This window comes from Salmo trutta, chromosome 25, assembly GCF_901001165.1.
Source record: "Salmo trutta chromosome 25, fSalTru1.1, whole genome shotgun sequence".
NCBI classification, from domain to species: Eukaryota; Metazoa; Chordata; class Actinopteri; order Salmoniformes; family Salmonidae; genus Salmo; species Salmo trutta.
This window is the reverse complement of record NC_042981.1, coordinates 11,419,615-11,441,744: the sequence shown is the minus strand read 5'-3', so window position 1 is coordinate 11,441,744 and position 22,130 is coordinate 11,419,615. Positions and strand designations below refer to the sequence as shown.

At 39.3% G+C, this 22,130-nt stretch overlaps 1 long non-coding RNA gene across 1 annotated transcript; it reads left to right on the top strand.

Moving 5' to 3' along the window:
• The first annotated feature begins 181 nt into the window (after positions 1 to 181).
• LOC115162021 (uncharacterized) lies at positions 182 to 19,491 on the top strand. The gene is made up of 2 exons (XR_003869471.1): positions 182 to 701; positions 19,277 to 19,491. It is a non-coding gene; the product is annotated as an uncharacterized LOC115162021 (long non-coding RNA).
• The last annotated feature ends 2,639 nt before the right edge of the window (positions 19,492 to 22,130 follow it).

Genomic DNA, 22,130 nt, shown 5'->3' with positions numbered 1-22,130 from the left:
TATAATAATCATTATTATTATTATTGTAGTAGTCATAATAATGAAGATGATGATTATAATTATAATAATGCATGATATTGTCTCTAGTCCACTTTAGCTTGTCAATTCAGTAGGTCTGAATTTAGACCGAAATTAGTTTTTGCTGTCTTATTATGTTAACTGCACACAATCATGGATTTTAAGCAATGCATGACTAATGAAAACCTGGTTTTGACCAGGTGTGATCGAAATCGTTGTTACTAAGTGTTGCTATGTAGGTAGCCTAAATTGCTATTGGCCTAATGCTAACTTTTGCCTGAAAGAGCTTAACCCCAATTCCAGGCTCTTTGGTCACGTTTAATATAGCTACAATCAACGGTTGTTAGTAGATGTGGTTCGTGGTACTCGGTGGCCGTTCCTACAAAACGCGGCGCCTCACAAATCGTGTATTGTGTACACACTATCTCACTTGGATCACGCTGGGTAAACTCAGGCCAGGTCTTTGTGTGCACTCGGCGTCCCTCAGGTTCCTAGCGTTCTTACGTTCTCTGCCGGTTTCTGGTTTGGGTGAGTCATTTAGGTGAGCTCTCGAAGCGTTCTTTTTAACACTGGAGATCAAACACGCGCTGACTAAAAGAACGTCTTACCGACCAAATCCCTTGCCAAACAACAGTATTCTTCTCAAATAACTTCGCAAGACAAATCATCTTCTCTTATCAGAGGTAAGCATTACATTGTAAGGTCTACACCTGTTGTATTCGGCGCATGTGACAAATAACATTTTATTTGATTTAAGCCTACGTTTATCAATAATCGATAAATCAACTGGGATTGAAAGGAAAATAGCGTAGGCTACCCACCAGCATCCCCTGTTTACGTATTGATAAGTTGATTTTAACTATCTTTGCACACAAACTTTGGATAGGCCCTAACAATTTTACTCCATTGTTCTAAATCCATAGTTTATAGGCTACGTCTTGGTCACCATTTCTTTTACAGCCTATTTAAGTACAAATATTATTTTATTGCAAACTTGAACATAGACATGTTGTAGAAGAGTGACACGAATCTAAATTCTATGACATAGCCTGCAGTCTTTCATTTTAGAAGTTTAATGTAATTTACTTATATCACGTGGGACGGCGTCTTCAATGTAGGCCTATCAAATAAGATATTATTTTGATTGAGGATGTTAATGCAGTTGGCCCTGGCTCGTCAAGGTATCATTTGCATGCGGTGGAGAAGAGATTTTGTGGTTTTTAATTGATTCGAGAATGTTTTAACATATAAATGGTACATTTCAAATGAATTGTGTGAGACGGACCCATAGGTCCATTGTGTGAGACGGACCCATAGGTCCATTGTGTGGGACGGACCCATAGGCCCATTGTGTGGGACGGACCCATAGGCCCATTGTGTGAGACGGACCCATAGGCCCATTGTGTGGGACGGACCCATAGGCCCATTGTGTGAGACGGACCCATAGGTCCATTGTGTGAGACGGACCCATAGGCCCATTGTGTGGGACGGACCCATAGGCCCATTGTGTGAGACGGACCCATAGGTCCATTGTGTGAGACGGACCCATAGGCCCATTGTGTGGGACGAGCTCTGTGTTCTTGTAATTTAGTTGTAATGTAAAGGACTTGCAACTATTTTGATATTATACACTGAGTATACAAAACATTAAGAACACCTGCTCTTTCCATGACATAGTTATGATGAATGTTATGATCCCTTATTGATGTCACTTGTTAAATCCACATCAATCAGTGTAGATGAAGGGGAGGAGACAGGTTAAAGAAGGATTTTTAAGCCTTGACACAATTGAGACATGGATTATGTATGTGTGCCATTCAGAGGATATATGGGCAAGACAAAATATTTAAGTGCCTTTGAACGGGGTATGGTAGTAGGTTCCAGGCGCACCGGTTTGTGTCAAGAACTGCAACGCTGCTCGGTTTTTCACTCTTAACAGTTTCCCGTGTGTATCAAGAATGATCCACCACCCAAATGACATCCAGCTGACTTGACACAACTGTGGGAAGCATTGGAGTCAACATAGACCAGCGTCCCTGTGGAACGCTTTCCACACCTTGTCCATGCCCCGACGAACTGAATTGTTCTGAGGGCAAAAGGGGGGGCAACTTAATATTAGGAAGGTGTTCCTAATGTTTGCTATACTCAGTGTATCTTGTTATATATTATTTTAATAATTATATTATAATAATATTTATTATTATTATGTTATTGTGATATTATGGGAATTGCAAATATTTTGTGGTCTTTATGAATAGCCATACGTGCTCCTTCCTAAGTCTGCAAAATATAAGCTATTGAACAACAACCAAAAGGGCTATGTCAAAATACTTTAGTCTTAACTGCACCGGGCCCCTAAATACTGTCATTATTTCAGCACGAATATGACGCAAACGGCTACACAAGAGTCGTGCTTTTTATTTTATGCATTAGGCCCACTTTAGACATTATATTTACGTTATGATATTTCGCATATTTATGCTATAAACATATGTGACAGAAATTTAGTCCAAGGCTCCATGTTCATATACTGTGCATTTGACCTAAACGGAATATTAAACCTAATATTTTCAGATTGTGTATGGTTATCTCAAATTATTTTGTGCAATTGTTCATGAAAAAAAAAATTGACTTTCAATATAGCTTATTGATTTTGACTTTAGGGGCCCAGGTGGTTGTGTGCCGTCCCTACCCTGGCTACATTGCAGCGCGGGGTTAGTATGGCAAGCCATTGATGGAAGCACGCCCTTGGGCGCCATTTTTATTTTATTTTTTGAGCGCGAGCTTTCATCGAGGGGAGGTGAATTGTAGCGTCCCATTACAACAGCTGTACCATTATGGCATAGGTGCAGTGACGTTGCCCTGTCTGTAACCACAGGTCGCTGGTATCTATCTATTGGCTCAGTTACAGACGTGATTGCATGTCATTTAAATCTTAACCAATCAACACCGTTCACTTTATCTCACTAAATATCGTTTTGAATAAGCATTGTTTTAGACTAAGACTGAAATACGAATCGAAATTCAGAAATGGGCAACGCAATTAGCAGTACACCAGACGTCCAGTTTACTGTGGAGACTTTGCTCCATATAGCACAGCAGTGTGCGTGGATTTTAAAGAGGCACTGATTGTAATGGCTCTCTACTTTTCATTTATAAGAGTCATTAAATCAATCAATAGAGCTTTTCGTCGATTATTCTCTATATAAACGATATTGTTCAGCTTCTGCAGTGCCTATTTGTTCTGCATGTGATGTTTGATATTATATCTTGCAACCTCTAGCCCCCAGAATTGTCCTTCCCCAATAGGCTACCTACCTACAAGCGCTCTCATCTTTGTGCAGTGGCTGGCTGTGGCTGCCTGCCAGGAAAATATAAAGCACATGAGATGCATTTTCAACACACCTGCCGTTTTAGCCTATACCTGCGAAATGGGTACAAGGAGAACTGGTGGTTTTCTGCAAACGAATGAAGTTTGCTTTTTTACAACCCATCCATTTACCAATAATTTGATTATGTAGGTTACTTAGCATTGTAGGCTATCAATACTTGATTGGTCATAATGGTATTGTGTAAATACATGCCAATGTATTGTCCATTTCAATACATTATTTGATAGAGCTTCTATTCAGTGATCACACTGGAACACTCTTACACATTATTTGACACAATTGTCACCGATCCCGGAATGGAAATTAAATTGGCTGAGATTTTGCACTGTTCATTTAAAGGGAAGTCTGAATCTTCCACAAATACTTAAACGGATTTATGATTATAGCCCAATAAAAGGTAAACCCCCACATTTCTTTAACATCTTTAATTTACAAAGAGATTGAATCCTCTGTCGCTCTTATTGTGATCTGTTACTATAGTCCTAAAGCCCTACCATTTACCTAAAACGTTAACTTAGTGACAATTCGGGACATTTTCAAGCGACATCTTTTCAGCAGCATCAGATAGAACAGAACAGCGTTCTATTAGGTATTTGTTTGTGTGCTTTTGTTTTGTTCAGGAAGAGCCCCGAGAGGCTCAGGCTTACATGACCATATCTATAGCACGGTGTGTGGTCTTTGTGTTGGGCTTGTAGCTGTTTAGAATGACTTATTTGTTGGAAGCGTGTGTGCTCTCATCGCTCTCTTTAAGGCTCGTCTTTAGACGGTCACATTGTACAACTCTGGCAAGTCCTCCTGGCTTTACCGTCCCCAGATCTCCATCAACCCAAAAGCAATTAGTTCATAATCTCAAGGCAATCATACACTAAATATACAAAAGTATGTGGACACACGCCTTCAAATGAATGGATTCGGCTATTTCAGTCACACCCGTTGCTGACAATTGTATAAAATCGCGCACACAGCCATGCAATCTCCATAGCCAAACATTGGCAGTAGAATTGCCTTACAGAAGAGCTCAGTGAATTTCAACGTGGCACCGTCACTGTTCCAACAAGTCAGTTTGTCAAATGCATGCCTTGCTAGAGCTACCCCAGTCAACTGTAAATACTGTTATTGTGAAGTGGAAACTTCTAGGAGCAACAACGGCTCAGCCGCAAAGTGGTAGGCCACACAAGCTCAAAGAATGGGACCGCCAATTGCTTAAGCGCGTACCGTGTAAAAATTATCTGTTCTCGGTTGCAACATTCACTACCGAGTTCCAAACTGCCCCTGGAAGCAACGTCATCACAACAACTGTTCATCTGAAGCTTCATGAAAGGGATTTCCTTGGCAGAGCAGCCGCACACAAGCCTAAGATCACCATGCGCAATACCAAGCGTCGTCTGGAGTGGTGTAAAGCTCGCTGCCATTGGACTCTGGAGCAGTGGAAACGCGTTCTCTGGAGTGATGAATCACACTTCACCCTCTGGCAGTCCGACGGATGAATCTGGTTTTGGCGGATGCTACCTGCCCCAATGCATAGTGCCAACTGTAAAGTTTGGTGGAGGAATAATGATTTGGGCCTGTTTTTCATGGTTCGGGCTAGGACCCTTAGTTCCAGTGAAGGGAAATCTTAACTCTACAGCATAGAATGACATTCTAGATGATTCGGTGCTTCCAACTTTATGGCAAAAGTTTTGGGAAGGCCCTTTCCTGTTTCAGCATGACAATGCCCCTGTGCACGAAGTAAGGTCCATACAGAAATGGTTTGTCGAGATCAGTGTGGAAGAACTTGACTGGCCTGCACAGAGCCCTGACCTCAACCCCATCGAACACCTTTAGGATGAATTGGAACGCCGACTGCGAGCCAGGCCTAATCGCTCCCAACATCTCACTAATGCTCTTGTGGGTTAATGGAAGCAAGTCCCTGCAACGATGTTCCAACATCTAGTGAAAAGCCTTCCCAGAAGAGTGGAGGCTGTTATAGCAGCACAGGGGGGACCAACTCCATATTAATGGCCATTATTTTGGAATGAGATGTTTGATTAGCAGGTGTCTGCATACTTTTGGCCATGTAGTGTATTTGAGTTAAGGGTTTGTTTCCCTTATTTACTCTCATTTAAAATGCAACACTATATAATGAAATACTATATTTAAGCCAGACTATAAGACCTGTGTGGTAACCTCAGTATTACGAAATTGTCAGTGCACTATAGCCAGAAGACCACCTCAGTTGAGAATATTTGAGTTGAGTAACAAGAGGGAGAACGTTAGAATGGTTAACTTCAGACTAAGATGTAGACCTATGATACATTCATCCAATGCTAATCAAGGGGGGTTAACTTCTGAGTGGAAAACCATAATTGTCCCCCAACGCATCAAAGTTTTGCTCCTCAATCGATAATTAAGTCAAGAGTTACAACTTTTGACCATTTTCACACGCATTTACAATCAGGGAAAGTTGAACAGAAAGAGGTTTGGTAAACAAAGCTTCAACAAACTGGCATTTAAAACAAACCAACATCCTTTTCACATATTCTGGAAAGTGCCGTATACTATTTGGCCAAAAGCTTGATATTTTTACGCATTTGACATCAGATATCTTTTAAAAGCTCCAAATCCAAGCTGGCTCATAGATCAATCAGTAGGAGGATGTAAATAAAAAGTTGGTTGGTGTAGGCCCTGATGAGTGCAGGTCCCCCTACCGGCCACCCAACTTCTTGGGTGATGTCTACCTAGATTGTTTAGAGATCAAAGATTTGATGAGATAATTTGTGAGATTAATGACGAGTCTTGCTAAACACCGAACAATGTTTGTTTTGAAGACAATGTAAACAAAAATGATAAGCTTACTCGTTTTTCAAAAAATACGTTTTGGTATAGCCTTTTACTCATGTAGCCTACATGAACTCTTTGTTAGCCCAGTGTACAAATAATTTAACATTTTAGCCTACATCATATTATCCAAACTTCAGCATTTGTGGGAACTCCTTCAAGAATGTTGGAAAAGCATTCCTCATGAAGCTGGTTGAGAGAATGCCAAGAGTGTGCAAAGCTGTTATCAAGGCAAAGGGTGGCTACTTTGAAGAAACAAAAATATGAAATATATTTTGATTTGTTTAACACTTTCTTGGTTACTACATGATTCCATATGTGTTATTTCATAGTTTTGATAACTTTACTATTATTCTACAATGTAGCAAATAGTAAAGCTAAAGAAAAACCCTTGAATGAGTAGGTGTCCAAACTTTTGACAGGTACTGTATATACTCATTAAAGTATTTCTATATCTGTGCAGTGATGATTAACATTAATTTAATTAAAACCACGAAGACAAAATCCTACTTCAGAATTCTCCTTAAAATCTAAGCATATTTTATGTCACTCCAAAGAGAGAAGAATCTACTCAACTGTCATTAGGATGTAATATTCTGCACATCCTGTCTACTGCAAATTGCGCTGTTCTGAAAACATAAACTGCTATAGTAAATCATGAAGTCAATCTACTAAAACTATATTTGTAGGTAGACTATAGGCGTCTGCATGGCTCAAGGAAACATTGGTCTGATCCAAATGATTCATGTGGTTTCTGACAAATCAGTGTTTTGAAGTCAATACATTTGACTGTTTACCAGCTCGAAATCGATGTGCAAAATGGTTAGTGGACACTTACAGGGTTTAGGCCAGGGCTCTCCAACCCTGTTCCTGGAGCTATCCTCCAGTAGGTTTTTGCTCCAACCCTGTTCCTGGAGCTATCCTCCAGTAGGTTTTTGCTCCAACCCTGTTCCTGGAGCTATCCTCCAGTAGGTTTTTGCTCCAACCCTGTTCCTGGAGCTATCCTCCAGTAGGTTTTTGCTCCAACCCCAGTTCTAACTAACCTGATTCAGTTGACCAAACAGCTAATTATTAGAATCAGATGTGCTACATTAGGAATGGAGTGAAAACCAGGACCGTAAGCTCTCCATCAACAGGGTTGGAGAGCCCTGGTTTATGCAGATCTGATAAACAGATAATGTAGACAATAAGCCTATTAATGTGCCTCTGAGTTATTGTGAGGACAGACTGATGATTGATGAATGCAATGCTGTTGAAGACGGTTTTGTAGCTCTGCTCTGCTCTGCTTGTCTGCTATTCTGATAGACAGTTTTACACAATACATTTAATGTAATTCTGAATAAGGAAGGATTTGTTAAAATGACTTAATTCATGCCTCCTCGCTAAGAGTTATTCTAAATGAACATCACACCAAGCAAACATTCCTTGCTTACCGTGCATGACAAATAGGACAATTACACGGTAACTGCAATCACCACCTCTCTGGTAAATCTTATTGTCAAACTGGTAGCAAAAAATCTTTAATTGTCCTGCATTTATCTGGTGTTTGAAGCAATTGTGTGAACAACGTACCAGAGGGACAATTGCGAAGTGAAATACAACTTGAATACGTCCCAAATGGCACCCTGTTTCCTATACAGTGCACTTCTTTTCACCAGGGCCCATGGCGTTCTTGTCAAAAGTATTGCACTATGTAGGGAATAGGGTGCCATTGGGAAAGGCCCTTGTCATGCAAAGCTGAATACAAGATGCTGTACTTGACCTTTTCAGCATAATTGTTGCAGCAATGAAATGCATCGCAGAGCGCCTTTATAGCCCGGCTGAATAGAGTTTCCCCCCTCTGACAGGAACAAAAACACGCATTTTTATACCTTTTTTTCATTTTGTTTCTTCTGTGAACATTATAATTTTAATGGCTATAGTCTAGGCTACTCTAGCTGCAATCAGTCAGCATCCTGAATGGGCGAGGAGCGGAGGGAGAAGAGAAATGTTAAGTCTTCGTTTTTTGTTGTATGGGTTAGAAAATGCATTATCCCGAAACTGACAATTCATGGTTTTATTTTCAAATGGCCATTAAAATGTACAGGGAAATGGCCCTGATTTCATGGGTCATTGTTGGAACCGAGCACTCGATTTCCTGCATGGACATACTCTTCTAAATAAAACAGGAATAAAGTAGCCTTTATATAAGCATACATTAGGAGATACTATATTTAATATTATTTTATTATAATAATAATATTTTAAGTTGCTTTGATTACCATTTAAGATGTTGTATTCCGTTGATAGTGAACATCAAGAGTGTTAAATAGGACTTATTTTTCGTTCGTTGCGAATGCAAAGCAACATCACTTGCTTTACAAACAGGCACGAGCTACTGCTGCTCTTCACGAGGTCCAGGTCAGGCAGGCGTGGCTGTCAATGAGGCTGTGGACATGCGCAGAATCTCAATCACAGGCTTTCATTGATACATACGCTAATTAGCCACATTTCTCTGTGGACCGGCAGTCCGGCTGAGCTAACCTAAAGTCTGCTCTGAGACAGCTGAGAAGCAGCATGCCATGTGGGACTAGGCCCCTCTTCCATCCCACATCATCCTTCTGAAGAGGCTCACATGGTGGGGTCTGCTGAGATTGGAATGACATTAAAGTTGTATAGAGTGGGGTGGGGTGCTTGGGGAATGTATGCTTGTCATTTTTATTACATTTGTTTCATTTTGGAGTATCCTTTTGGCATAGCATTGAATTTGATGACATAGTCTAAGTATAAACTGGCTGTTAGGTATGGGAATGTTTTTATTAATAAGAGGTGCGTCAGCCTGCTCAAACTGGCAGGAGGCGCGTTGCCATGCATGGCATTGTACAGCCTGGTCTCAGAGTAAAACATATTATATGTTACTACAATTCATGCCACGTCAATTGCAACTACTTAGTACTTTTTAGCTACTTCTTAGGATGTTAGCTTAGCATGCAACTACTTAGCATGTTAGCTAACCTTTCTCCTAACCCTGAACTCAACCCCTAAACCTAACTCCTAACCCTAACCTCAGCCCAGTACCCTGCCCTGAACTTTGGTCACTATTAGTAGTATTACTACCCCGTACTCTACCCTGCACGTTAGAGACAGCTACCTTATGTACATAGTCATTGAACACTGGTCATTTAAATAAGGTTTACATGCTGTTTTACCCACTTCATATCTATATACTGTATTCTGTTCAAGGCTCATCCTATATAACTACTGCTGTACAGTCATTTTCTATTCATATACTGTCAATAATGTCTATATACAACATCATATATATACAGGTCCAGTTAACATTTTGGACACACCAACTCATTCATTTTTTTAAAACTATTTTTCTGCATTGTAAAATGATAGTGAAGACATCAAAACTATGAAATAACACATATGGAATCATGTAGTAACCAAAAAAGTGTTAATCAAATCAAAATATATTTTAGATTCTTCAAAGTAGCCACCCTTTGCCTTGATGACAGCTTTACACATTCTTGGCATTCTCTCAACCAGCTTCACTTGGAATGCTTTTCCAACAGTATTGAAGGAGTTCCCACATATGCTGAGCACTTGTTGGTTGTGTTTCCTTCACTCTGCGGTCCAACTCATCCCAAAACATCTCTTGAGTTGAGGTCGGGTGATTGTGGAGACCAGGTCAAATAGCCCTTACACAGCCAGGAGGTGTGTTGGATAATTGTCCTGTTGAAAAACAAATGATAGTCCCACTAAGCGCAAACCAGATGGGATGGCGTATCGCTGCAGAATGCTGTGGTAGCCATGCTGATTAAGTATGCCTTGAATTCTAAATGAATCACAGAAAATGTCACCAGCAAAGCACCATCACACCTCCTCCTCCATGCTTCACGGTGGGAACCACACGTGGAGATCATCCGTTCGCCTACTTTGCGTCTCACAAAGACACAGCGGTTGGAACCAAAAATCTCAAATTTGGAATCATCAGACCAAAGGACAGATTTCCACCGGTCTAATCACCATTGCTCATGTTTCTTGGCCCAAGCAAGTCTCCTCTTCTTATTGGTGTCCTTTAGTAGTGGTTTCTTTGCAGCAATTGAACATGAAGGCCTGATTCACACAGTCTCCCCTGAACAGTTGATGGTGAGATGTGTCTGTTAGTTGAACTCTGTAGCATTTATTTGGGCTGCAATTTCTGAGGCTGGTAACTCTAATGAACTTATCCTCTACAGCAGAGATAACTCTGGGTTTTCCTTTCCTGTGGCGGTCCTCATGAGAGCCAGTTTCATCATAGCGCTTGATGGTTTTTGCAACTGCATTGAAGACACTTTCAAGTTCTTGACATTTTCCGGATTGACTGACCTTCATGTCTTAAAGTAATGATGGACTGTCATTACTCTTTGGATATTTGAGCTGTTCTTGCCATAATATAAACTTGGTCTTTTATCAAATAGGGCTATCTTCTGTATACCACCCCTACCTTGTCACAACACAACTGATTGGCTCAAACGCATTAAGAAGGAAAGAAATTCCACAAATTAACTGTTAACAAGGCACACATGTTAATTCAAATGCATTCCAGTTGACTACCTCATGAAGCTGGTTGCGAGAATTCCAAAGCTGTCATCAAGGCAAAGGGTGGCTACTTTGAAGAATCTCAAATATAAAATATTTGTTGTTGTTTAACACTTTTTTTGTTACTACCTGATTCCATATGTGTTATTTCATAGTTTTGATGTCCCCACCATTATTCTTCAATGTAGAAAATAGTTTAAAAAAATAATGAAAAACCCTGGAATGAGTAGGTTTGTCCAAACTTTTGACTGATACTGTATATATTTATATTCCGGACCCTGATATTGCTTGTCCTGATATTTCTTAAATCCTTTCTTTTTATTTTGGGGATTTGTGTGTATTGTTAGGTATTACTGCACTGTTGGAGCTACAAACGCAAGCATTTCACTGCACCTGGGGTAACATCAGCAAAATATGTGTATGCGACCAATAAAATTTGATTCGATTTTTACCTTAACCATAACCCCTAACCCTAACCCCTAGCCTAGCTACCATTAACGACCTATCTAACGTTAGCATTAGCCACCTAGCTAATGTTAGCAACAACACATTGGAATTCGTAACATATATGTATTGCAAATTCATAACATTTTGTACAAATTTACATTCGTAACATATCATACGAATTGGAATTCGTAACATAGGCTACTATGCATCCTACAATTCGTACTATATTGTATGACTGCTATTACATTCGTTGGCCAATGTAATGTAACTTAACATATCATACAAAATGGAGTGGCAGGGATCTATGTAACATAAAATATGTTTTGCTCTGAGACCAGGCTGCCTTGTGGGCTACTGTACCAGTGGGTGTCCTTTCGTAGCCACCGAGCCATTACTAACTGTGTTAACATGAGGTCTTTGGCATGTAATCGTCTCTTTCTCCTGTCTCACTGACAAACTTTGTTTTCTTCCTCGTGCACCTTTTAATATAGACTGATTGCCTGCGCGCGTGGCGCAGAAAAAAAGAACCCCGCCATCCACCACTAAAATAGCTGCGGCTATATTTCAAACGGCAAAGGGTTTAACATAATGGAACTTAATTGGAGGACATTGCAAGCCACCTACTGAGCTTCAGTCTGCTTTCACAACGGGTTTAGTGAACTGGATAAATGTATTTAGAGGAGTTGCAATGGATGCCCTCACTCCCCTGCCACAGTCAAACAGAGAAAACAAGAGTTATTCGGCTTTAATACAGCATTAATGACCCAACCAAGATGCACTGGGCAATTTTGCGCCTCATTTAAACAATACACTATGAAAGTCCCGCCTACTTCCTGTTTCAAGTCCCGTACTGTTTTTGAATGGGATTCAAGCATATCATAAAATTAATGAAAACCTGTTCATTATATGTTAAACTATATTCGTATTCGTGGATCAATTTATTTCTAGTTGATGCCTTTCATTAAGATTTTCGATTACGTAATTTTATTTGTATTTGTTTTAATCGAAAGGCATCAGGTTGAAGTAAATTAATCCATGAATAAGAATATCAATTTTTCATATATCTTAAATGACAACGTTTTCATGAATTTGATGATAAACCTGGTGCGTATTCAAAAACATTGTGTGATTTACAACCGGAAGTAGACGGGAAGTTAGAGAAAAGTTGTTTTGACAGTTGCTCCTATTGACATGGAACAGCAACAACAGAAAACATGCGTTAAAATCCTCATTAGACCAACGTGGATATCGAAATATCATGGGAGATCAATGACACATTTAGCATCAAGCAGAATGTTCAAAAACACTCATCTGGCATGGTGAAATTATTAAATGAAATTATTATCAGCTAAATATCTCATTTTTATATGTCATTTTTATATGTCAAAATAAAAATATACGCCATTTTTGCCAAAATGTAACCAAGCCACCTCTTTATCTCATAGTCTACTTTACAACTTGCCTTGATAAGTTGTCCATTTGGCAGGCATTATGGCAACCTTATACCACATATCCTAAATGCAGTTTTCTGCAAGCCCTATAGATGGTGTTAAAAATGTTCTCTTTTTTTTTTTACAGTATTACAGGTATACAATAAAACAAACATCAGTGTACCATATAAATTCCAATGAATTGTTGGTCTAAATAAGTACTGTATTCCAAATGGCACTGTAATTCCACCCTACATAATACAGTACCCTACTGTATTTTGAAAGCCCAAAAATCTTTTGATCAGTAGTGGGTGCATGGTATTGTTATTTCTGGCTCATTAACATATTTTGTAAGAGGCTACATTTGTGGCACCAGTGAGTGGGAGTGCTGTACACATTTAACTGATATGTGGTAGTAGTACCCCTAACCATTAAATATGTATATTGGAGTGACCTCAAAACGCAAACCTTTAATGGTTGAGTATTTGCCATGTCCTCGGTCTGTTTTTCCCTGTAGTCACTGCAAGTTTGGAAGCCTTTGTTAAAGCCTCTAGAAGTGCAATTGATATTAAAGACCACATATACATATATATATATATATTTGATATGCTGTAATCCCATGCAATTACTGTAAAATACAAACCCTGCCTCCCATCAATGAATTTCATTCATTCATCCATTCATTACAATTGCAGAAAAAACATTACAGTAAGAGTATTGGTACGATAAAACATATTACGGTAACATGCTGTACTGTACATTTACAGCATTATACTGTCAGCAGAGTTACAGTATTTAGCTGGCAACTCTGCTGCCATTATAATGCTGTAAATTTACAGGGAAACGTTTTACAGTGACAGGCACAAGTAGGCTATAGCCAGACCACAGTGCCCAACGGAGGGAGTGTTTTAAAAGGGGTGAACAAAACGAGGTAAAAAGGTTACTAAAATAACTAGCCTATTGATAACAAGCCAAAATAACAAGCAATCCAATCAAGACACCTTATTCCCTAATAACCTCAGAATTACTATGACATGACAGCATGATGATTTCAGACTAAAAATAATCCCCCTAAGTATATGTTTGACCAATTCAATGGTCGGGGCTGAGAATGGCAAAGCACGTCTATTTAACTCACACCAAAATAAGCAAAATAACTGCAGCCTAATGAAAAATACTGAGAGTGGTCGGTGTGAAGATGGCTAGGCTATAGCATTAGAACCTGTTGAGACGTTGGAAGACGTCCGTTTTGTTCTAGAACCAATCGGGAGGGGTGCCATTGGCCCCCTAATGAAATATGCCATTATGACGAATTCATGCGACACAAAAGGCACGCCAGTCAAAAATTGCCCCACCACTGTTCTGTAATTATATAGTTTGCCCTGGCAGCGGGCCTCCTCGCGCGGAGGCAGGTGGCGTTAGTCCATCATGCAAATAAATAGTCTTGGCTGTGTAGACATAATTAGCCTCTGCGAGCCGTTTAAATTAACAATTAGCTAACATGCAATTCGGTCTATGTAACGTGGTAGTTCTACTTTGTATTTTATTTCCCGCCCAGCAGTTGAATGCAATGAACACTGTACCTACCATTTGTTTCATGGTCAGTAATAAGCCAAATCTGAAGGAACGAAAATCGGTGGTAGCCTAGGTCTAGGCGTATGGAGACAGTTGGAGCTCTGTGTGTTTTTGGAGGCGCTAAATATGTCTATAAAACAAAGTTTACAAGTTCAATAGGCTTACCTTTAATACTTCACACCCCATGGTCATAGAAACTTGTTCCAAGTAACATTGACTGCACTCCGATCAGGCTATTCTTTCAAATAACTGTTTGTTTTTGTTTTTTAATTATACTGCCAACGATGTGCACAGTGAAGGCATATGTTCTCTATTGATTTATAGATCATTTTAAGTCATTTTTGTGCCAAAACGGAAACGGTTGGGGGGGGGGGCATTCAGGCCACATGCTGCGCCCCAGTCTGTCTCAAAGGTGCTGATATTCTAACCTAACTGCTGATCCTCCTTAATACCCCACATCCAACACAAGCCCATTCTGGCCCACCCACCCGTTCATTATCCCCGCTGCCCTCCGACATGACACGGGAACAAAGTAGACATTAAGGAACATTAACCATGGGGATGGGAGTAATCAGGACCCCGTTATCCGTTAATGAGGGGAAACACATGCGGAGGGATACACACACAGACAAATCAATAGAAGCTCACAGACAATGCCGGTTGGGGTTCGAAGGGCGGAGCCCGAGCGCAAAAAAATGGAAAATGCAAATCAATTAGGCTGTTTGCTTTCAAACCGTCCATTCTATCTTTAGCAATTACTTGTTCATTAAATGTAATTTCGTTAGGTCTACACAGAAACAACAGTTGTTTATCGCCACAGAGCGTTTTAGCAAGAATTCATGAATGCCAGGATGGAAAGTCTGATTTGTAGGCAATGCGTTGACAATCTCTTGAAGACACAAAATGTGGTTTACAGATTGTACTTTTTAAACTATAGTCCTCCTCTTTAAACATGTGTGGATTCTAAACAACATCACAAAGTTAAAAACATCGGCCTGTAACGTACCACCAATTACAGCCCACTGGCTAAAAGCTGGTTGAATCAATGTTGTTTCCACTTCATATAAAAAACCCCAACGTGAATCAACGTGGAAAACTGATTGGATTTGGAGAAAGTCATCAAGGTGAGGAAATTATTGACTTTTTTTCACCCAACTTTTTAAATCTAAATCCAATTACAGGGTGATGATGTTTTTTTCATGTTGAATTCACGTTAGTTGTTAACTCAACCAAATGTAAAACAAAACTAGATGTTGAATATGTGTTTTTCTTGATTTTCTGTTTAGAAATAATGTTTTGATCAACTTTGAAAGAAACAGGTGTGACTAAAGATCTTTTATTTTGATCAAACAGGGCTGAATTTGACACACACATCATATATATTTTGTATTATCTTTTAGTGTGTTATTATTGTTACCATGATTTACTGCAGCTACTTTACTGTGGTTGTACCAGAGGCCTACCTCCTAGACTCCGTTGCTATAGCATTCTCAAGCACCATTCTACTAAATCCCCACCCCCACAAACCTGCTCTGTGCACTTGTCATAAATTAGCCTCAAGTGAAACAGCTCAATCGGTATTTGGAGCAACTTGATCAAGCTGGACATGGCAGGGGCATACACTTTGGTGAATCGTACCTCACATACACACACATTTTAACGTTATACTGTGTATGACCCACAGAAGTGGCACCTTAATTGGGGAGGATGGGTTCGTGGTAATGGCTGGAGCGGAATTAGTGGAATGGTATCAAATAGATAAAACACATGGTTGACATTTGTTTGATGCCATTCCATTTGTGCCATTCTAGCCATTTTTATGAGCCATCCCCCCTTCAGCAGCCTCCATTGGTATGCCCCTGACCCAACCAATGTTGTCATATACTATATTCTATACACATGGTGTGTCCATTTCTGCTGTTGTTTTTCTTACATAATCCCAGCTGTGGGTTTGCTGATGTTATGTTACATCTCTTGCATGCAGAGCCTCCACCTCACCCCCTATATTCCAGCTTGAAGTGCAAACATATGTGAAGTCTAGGCACTATAGGCTACTGAGAGAAGTTTTGATTTGTTGACTAATTGAGAATGGCCCTTTAAAATGGCCCATAAAGCGAACCACCACTGTAGCCAGGCACCTCCAGTTTTGGCAGTGAACAAGTAGAAATTTGAATCATTCAAGCCCCTTATTCTATGAACCCCCCCCCCCCCCCCCCATCTTTGCCAAATTGAATGCTGATTGAAAATAATTTTACAGCTCTTGACTTGTGCGATTCATTGACACTGGATTTGTTTATTGCTGTCACATTAATGAAAAATAAAAGCAGTTTAGGCTTAAGTAAATCCTTCACATGATTTCTATGCATGGTTGCATGGTCATTTGTGAAGCATATGAACAAGGTTGAGGAATAATGACTTCATTGAAATATGGTGTTTTTTTCTATTAACTATTTTTCGGAAGGTTTTGAATGAACAAATCCTGGGTTTTTATTTATGTTATGCATTGACATTGATGTAAACATTAAAAAAAAAAAAATTATGATATAGTTAAGCTTGATAAATAGCCAGTAGATGTGAATAATTGCGTTTGTCTCTTCATACCTTTATAGAAGTTCATCCTAAAAGAGACATTGATAAATGTTCAAATAATAAAGCCTACTGCACATAACCCCCCCTTACTAGCGCTCCTTGACCTCGCCCCCCCCCCTCCCCCCCTACCAGTCCCTCCCACCCCACCACAGGACTAGGACCAATCCCACGCTGCGATTTGCCAGAAAATCAATAAAAGGGAAAATCTGTTCTAATCATCGGTACATTTACCATCACAATCAACAATCAAAGCCAAGACCCTGGCTCTTTATTTGTAGGCCTGAGCCGCACAATTTCCCCACTGTGAAAGGCAGGCTAAATTAGAACCCTTGGTTCCTGTAGCTGCTCTTAATGGCCCTGATTTGTGAACTGCTAAATGAGGTTATGTAAATGGTTCCTGAGTGTAGTGGAGGCTAGGCAGCAGAGGCAGACAGGCAGGGGCCCCCAGGTGACAGGTGCAGTCGTCCCAAAGTGGGGGCAGGGAGGGGAGTTGGAGAGAGAGAGTGGGGGGGGGGGGGTGTATGCTGGTAAGAAGCTATGCAAGGCCACGACTCAGTGAGAAAGAGAAATTTGTCAGATTGTATTGAAATTCCACAATACTAAAACAAGTTCAAAAGCATTTTTTTCCTCTATGAAAACATTGTTTTTTTTCTTAAAATTGATACCTCAAATGTCAGAAAATTATGGTTGATATTGCTATTTGCTACCACTAGAGTCAAAACGAAAAACATGTCTTTGTCTATGCATTTGTCAATCTCTTCATCAACTGAATATAATTTAAGCTATGAATAATATCCAATATCCTTATAATCACATATCCATCTATGGCAGACAGACTGGAGTGCTCTTAGTTGTGAGGATATAATAACCAGATAACCATCAACATGCTCTCTCTCTCCCTCTCACTGGAAGTCTGCCTGCAGAGTCATTGGAGCACTCCTGCGATTCACTGCACTTCACTCCTGATCCCCGTTTTAGGCTCCCCAGGACCCTGGTTACTGTCACAGCTGAGACGGTGAGAGGGGGCTTCTTTCTCCCCCCTCCTGATTCTTCTTCCCTTGTTTAGGCAATAGGCATAGGGACTTGTGTTTACCTAGCACTGTCACAGGGCTGGGGTCAATTTCATGTCAAAACAGTAACATTTTCCACTAAAATACCAATATCAACTCAAATTTTTCTCATTGGTCTGACAGTTTTTCTTCCAAAATGGCCAAAATTGAAATGGAATTGACTGCAACCCTGCTCTGCCATAGCTATTTTATTAAGTAGATCATCTGCTAGTGGAGACCAGACAGATGGGCTAAATAAGTAGATTAAGTAAGAGAACTTTACTCAACAAAAAAGGGGGACAAGTCAGTCTGAGCGTCAGTCAGGCTCTTGAACGTCTACCTGCATGTGAAACCGGATCTTTATTATATTAAGAACCCGGAACAGTCTGGGCTCTGATGTTAGCTACATCCTCTACTGCTGATTGATGGGTGGTGGAGAAGAACACAACTATAACTGACAGCTTTAAAAGCCTGACGAGTATCATCACTCTGTGTTTACTTATTAATGCTCTCAACAGTTAAGTAACTTTAATAACAGCAGATTAAATCAAATCAAATCAACATTTTATTGGTCACATACAAGTGTTTAGCAGATGTAGCTTGTTAATGCATTTTAATCATGTCATTTTCGTTGCCATTCTAATTGTTTAATTTTGTTTAAATAATGTAAAAGCTAAAGGCTAATTACCTGCACCTGCTTCGCCTGTCTGGCTGTTTGCTGTTCATAGTTCGTGTACATTTTACTTGTGCTGTCCAGTCCTTCTTTTGAAAAGGCAAAAATAAAATGATTAAAAGATTTCAAATATATATTTTTTGATATACTATATATATATATATATATATATATATGCATTTCATTTTCCACGAGACAATGAGGTATACTATCATGGATTGTCTGCTATGCAGTTTGCATTAAACGCTCACTCTGGGATATTTACAGCTGTTTGCATTAAGTGCTTGTTCACCCTCATTGATTAGTCAAGTGCATGTTTAGAAACCTCGCGATGATGAGCATCTGGTAGGCAAGAAATATAGGGCCTGGTATTAATACTTACAGTTTATACTGTTACTGTATTGCGTTTGTCTTTTTAAAATTGTAGTTGTTTAACATGAGTCCAGACACAGGAAATGACATTATTTAGTTTTTAATAGGTTAAGTATAACTAGCACTTCTTTTGAGCATCGGAAAGAAGCTGAAGGTCAGAAATATCCCTGGCATCTCCAGTATAGGTGTGTACTGAATGTTGCTCTCAAATTGAAACAGGAAAAAGTGGATATCATAAATTCCCCAACAAAAATACAATATTTCAGAAACCAACTCCACTTGTCTCTCTCCTTTCCTGCCACTCTCTCCCCCTCCCTCCTTTTCTGTCTCTTCTCTTTCTCTGTCAAGATCATCTGCTAGTGGAGACCAGACAGATGGGCTAAATAAGCTGCTTTTTACTGTGCTGCAGGTGGCTGATGGTGGAGCAGCAAGAGGCAGCCTCAATCCCTCTTCAGACCCTCCACCACCACCCCATGACTGTCTCCTCCCTACTCCAACACAAACTCTTTAGATCTGTAAATGCCCCAAATTCCTGTTCTAAATAAAGCTCAAATAATTGATCATAGCCATGAAGTTATCCAGTTCATAATAATTATAATAAACTTGTATTTGTTTAGCACCATTCATACAATACATTGCAGCCTAAATTGAACTGGTTCGGGCAAAGATTGTTTCATGTTATTTCAATGATTGTTTGTTTTACAGCACAATTTCTAAGATATTTGCTGAGCACAGAATCAAATTTAGAATCATATTCTTATTTTATATTTTTTATATTAAAGGGAAGTAGGTTGTTAGTCAATCATACACATGCAGTCAGTCAGTCAGTAAATCAGACAAATGAAATGAGCAGCATTTAATTTTTTAGCTCCTCTCGGCGTGGGAATATACAACCGCAGCTCAGCATGTCAAAAGATGTCAAGTGTTACAGTTCCCTTCCTGCTGCATGGAGAGGAAAAATCCCCCTAGAAATGAATTAAAGTGAAAGGCTAGTCTCTAAACCCTTTCCTAAAATGATTAACCCCTCCACCAGGACATTATGTGGATCAGCTCTGAGTACTCACTGCTTTCTTATTGCTGTTAATTGTTCTTTTTCTGTTGTTGCCTTCCTTCATTAGTCTCTCTCCCCTCATTATATGAAAAGAGGGGAAAATGTCGACCTGAATAGGGGAAGGAGATTTTCCCACAGTCCCTCAACACAGAGAAATACACCATTGTGAGCCAGGCCAGGCAGGTTCCCATCCCTTGTGTGACACACACACACACACACGCACACACACACATGCACACTTGAATGACAAGTCTTTCACTTTGTGTCTAAATTGTAAAATGGTGAATAATATAGTCCGGGTAACAGGGTAAGTACCCCCAGTCATTCACTTTATGTCAAACTGATGGATCGTTCACACAGGTAACACTGCAGTGTTTAATTGGTATTTTATATCATACCACCTGTGTCCCAAATGACACCCTATTCCCTAAATAGTACAGTGCTTGTGAATACTTTTAGCCCATAGGGTTCTAGTAGACACTAGGAAAATTGAGTGTCATTTGTATTTGCCTTGGAATAGTTAAATGCACAAATACAACTAATTTCAATAATAAGAAATACTGCAATATGTCAGCATAATATAATTTCTTTGGATTAGAGATGAATGAACTAAATGAACCCGTTTGGGGAATTGTCTGGGCAAAACACTGTATGTAACCTCTTGTGATTAAAAAAACAAAACAAACAAAAAAACGGTAGCATTAACCATGTCGTAATATGTCGTAACAGCTAACATAACGTGTCATAACCTGTTAATTATACGGTCATAACACTGTCATGACACATATTTAATACCTGTTGTGACATATTGTGTTATTTTATGGCTGGTTATGACACCTACATAAGAGTGTCAAAACCCACTAAACCTGCCACGGTAGTTATATTATGTCTGGTTATGACACCTACATTAGATTGTAGAAACCCACAAAACCTTCCACACAAGGCAAAATATTCCATTACACCATAGCCTAGGTGTTAGTATGTTATGTTATATAATACAAAAAAAAATATTGACCATATTAAATGATCATTGTAATTGTGCACACATTGATGTCAGACATGCAGCTACCCCAATGCTCTGTTGCTGATGACTGGGATAAATGCAGGAGAAGATTTCAGGAGCAGGACAAGACACCCTCTTTTTGACTGATGACTGATATAAGGGCATGTACGTGATAGGCCTATCTGGCTTACATGATTATGATGGTCATAATGCTTCTTGACAGTGTCATAAAGTGTATTTTCTTAGTCCAAGTAAAGTTGCAAAGGATGGTCATAATGCTTCTTGACAGTGTCATAAAGTGTATTTTCTTAGTCCAAGTAAAGTTGCAAAGGATGGTCATAATGCTTCATGACAGTGTCATAAAGTGTGTTTTCTACAAGTTCTTTAAAATATGATGAAAGAAACATGACTGTAAAGAATTTATTACAATAACAAAGGATAATTAAGAAACAAACTTTCAAATGAAAGGAATCTTCTTGGCAGGGACCAAACGAATTGGAATAAATGTGGGTTATGACATTCTGTCACAACCAGCTAGAAAATAACACATATGTCACAACAGATGTAAATATATGGGACATGACAGTGTTATGACCATATTATGACAGGTTATGTCAGCTGTTATGACATATGACATGGGTGTCAAATAAAGTGTAACCCCAAAAACGATTGTTCATACAAGAAAGACATTCTGAGACTATTATTTGATTACCAGGTCTTTGCTCCTAATACATACAAGTTAAGTGTTAACTTTAAAGTGGTCTAGTGAAATATTTAGGACTTTAGTTCTGAGTACCGATTCAGATATGATGCATGTTAAATCAATAAGCTGTAGAAAAAAAGGAAGGGAAGCGTTACTAAGGTACACAATAGTAGGTTTTGGTAGACAGAAGGTGCTCTTTGGTAAAAGGGGTAAATTGGTCATCAAAAAGAAAGGAGGACCAAGGCACTCTTCATATAATTAATCAAAATGCCTTTATTTGTATGGCATGTTCAATAGAAACAAAGATTAAAAACTCTGATGCATTTTGAGGAAGGACATGCGGACGAAACGCGTAGGAGTTTTTAAACTTTGTTTCTATTGAAAATGCCATACAAATAAAGGTATTTTAATTAATTATATGAAGTGTTTGACTAACCAAGTCATT